This window comes from Frankliniella occidentalis, unplaced genomic scaffold (assembly GCF_000697945.3).
Source record: "Frankliniella occidentalis isolate FOCC.00 unplaced genomic scaffold, Focc_3.1 Scaffold586, whole genome shotgun sequence".
NCBI lineage: Eukaryota > Metazoa > Arthropoda > Insecta > Thysanoptera > Thripidae > Frankliniella > Frankliniella occidentalis.
This window is the reverse complement of record NW_026267702.1, coordinates 15,797-18,813: the sequence shown is the minus strand read 5'-3', so window position 1 is coordinate 18,813 and position 3,017 is coordinate 15,797.

Sequence of the window (3,017 nt, the reverse complement as noted above, 5' to 3'; positions counted from 1 at the left end):
ATAGAAAATTAATGGAATGTAAGTTCCTGTGGAAAAGTCCACAACTTTGAAAGTCAGTCAAGAGCGTACTTCCGCGATAAACAGAAAGCACAGTTAATCAGTTAGTAAAGGCTGTATTACTCACTCTCATATAAAAGTCATAATATGTTATCCTGAGAAAGGCCCTTATTATTCAAAACAGTCATACCGTCACCTGAAGTCAGCTGAGTCCCCACACATCCCTTACCCACACAGTAGAACAGTCAGTTTTGTCACCAGGCCAACGCCTGACAGTCAAGTTAAATGTACAATTTTGAAGACATTACCCATTAAATTTTTGAAGTTACGCCTTCTTTGGTCCTTTCTTTAATTGAGTTATGAGAAGGATCAAGAAAACTGATTGGAGATGTGTAAATGTTTTAGACCATAGGACTGAACAGTATTATTGTTGGCTTCGCTCACAATACTAAACTATACTATACTTCTATAGAAGACAAGGAGCCATAACGAGCAGTGGACACGGCCAGAGCAGGGATTGAGACAGGCCTGGCCGGGCCCACTAGCTTCTAGCCGGGCCCATTCCGAGGCCCACCCATTAAAGGCCCGCCCATTAAAGGCCCACCCATTAAAGGCCCATGCCGAAGGCCAGGCCGAGGGGGGCACCACTCCTGTAATCCTGTGTACACGTATGTGAGATTACACCTCCAATCCCGCGTAATCTCACGTAATCCCGCGTAATACCGTGTAATCTCACGTAATCCTTCGTAATCTAGAGCAATCTCACGTAATCTATTGAAATCCCGTGTAATCTCACGTAATCCCATGTAATCCCTTGTAATCTCATGCAATCCCACAATAAAAAGTCTACTTGTACGTTAAAATGAGTGTAATCACGATCACCTAGCGACGAACTGCCTAGCAGTTCGGCAGTTCACCTTGCATACAGGTAGCAACCCTTTTCGGCCCGCCCTGCCGAAGCTGATGGGACCCTAGGAAACGGTAAAGGACAAGCCCTGGAGCCTGCTATAGGCTGTCCAACTTTGGAGGGTAAAGTGTTCGATCAAGCTGGAGTGCCGTTTATATAAAAGTCCATGTACAGAAATAGCATTGTAACCAATTTAAAGTCTCTCTAATGAGCAGAACGAATGCATCGCATGAAAGTTTCATGTCAGTTATGGTGGGTACCAGGACCAGGACTGACATGATTTCGACCCGTCTCTGACGGTGTCGGGTATCGCCGATAAAATCGGTGCGTGAACCCTATTTAAGGCATGAACGAGACAACGGACCGGGCGCCGACTACGCTCAAACCCGATCAAACCCCCCGCGAGCGTAAGAGCTTTAGATCTCAAAACTCGGGTCTTGCCCGAGTAACGTTAGAGTTTTCGGAATACTGTACCGAATGCACGCAAATATATGAAAGGCCGAGTCTGTCCGTAACATATTTCGTCATCATGCCGAAAAAATCTTTAAACTTGACGCAGGCTTTTTCCTACGGTTGGCTTTCATTTTCATATGACGAGCACTCTGGTATACGTAAACTAAACTATTTCCCTATTTTTCTTTATATCTTCTTCCTTGTTATTTAATTGGGGATTGCTATGCCAAGGGCCTGGGTTTTACTGTAAATGTCGATATCGGGTGCCCAGAACCCAGTAGCTAGGCGACTAAAACCCCGGCAACTTAGGTCATCTACCTGGGCACCTTCTGGCGTCCCATGTTACTGTATTCTGTAATGCCTGGTATGAACAGTACAGAGTAACATGAGACGCCAGAAGGTGCCCTGCAGGCAGCTGGACTTAAGTTTCCAGGAATTGGGTTGAGGCAGATTTAGTCGCCTATCTGCTGGGTACCCGGGGTTTACAGTGTTGACACGCAACAAAGCGTCACCATACCTGGAGCTGATAGTACTGATAGTACTGCAGAATTGCAGAATCCTAAATAAACTCGTGTAATCCCATGTAATCTCGTGTAGCCCCATGTAATTTCACGTATAATCCCATGTAATCTTGCGTGATCCCGTGTAATCTTATGTAGTCTTGCGAAATCCTGTGCAATCTCGTGTAGTCCCATGTAATCTCGCGTAATCCTATGTAATCTCGCGTAATCCCATGTAATCTCGCGTAATCCCATGTAATCTCGCGTAATCCCATGTAATCTCGTGAAATCCAACGTAGTTTCATGTAATCACGTGTAATCTCTCGTAGTCCACTGTAATCCAAGTAATCCCGTAATCATGTGTACGCTCAAAACTTGAGTGGTGCCCCCCTCGGGCCAGGCCCATGCGAGGCCCATGGGCCTCCAGGCCCATAAGTCTGTCTGACTGCGCTTGTCCGCTCGCCGCTCGCCGCTCGCCGCCGCCGGCCCCAGTCCAAAAAACCCATGGACCCCATGTGATCCCATGACGTTAATCCCATGAGAAGCTGCCCCTCTCCCATGGTTTTTCCTACTTTTCCCATGATGTTTAGAGTCCCATGTAATTCTGGCCATGGGAAACTTGCCCCATGGTAAAGGGAAGATGTTTCCCATGTGCCCTTCACATGGGACGAACATTTTACGTGGGACTCGACCCCATGCGAGGAATTTCTTTCATGGGGGAAATTCCCATGACCCAACGACCATGCTCTAAAATCGGTGTTTGATAGAATTTTCATCTTATATTTGGTTTGTGGCTTATACAACGTATTTTAATAGGGCCATTTCTTTTTCAATCGAATCGGGGCAAAAACGTTTGGCAATTCAAAAACGGCTTGAGTTAGATAAAATTGGACATCAGATTTGGATCCGCCTCCATTCAGGTACCCTAATTACACGTCCTGTTCACTACGCTCAGACTTGCTGTTGTCTTGGAACTTGGTGATATGTAAGTACTCCCCATAGGGCAATTGTTTCTTCGTGGGACAGTGCCTTACGGGGTGGCGTCCCTAGGGATAGGAGCCACTCATGGGAAAGCGGCCAAAAATCAATGTGAAATGGCATCACATGGATCACTGCATCCCATGCCTTCCCATGACGCCCCATGGATCATGGGACGGTTC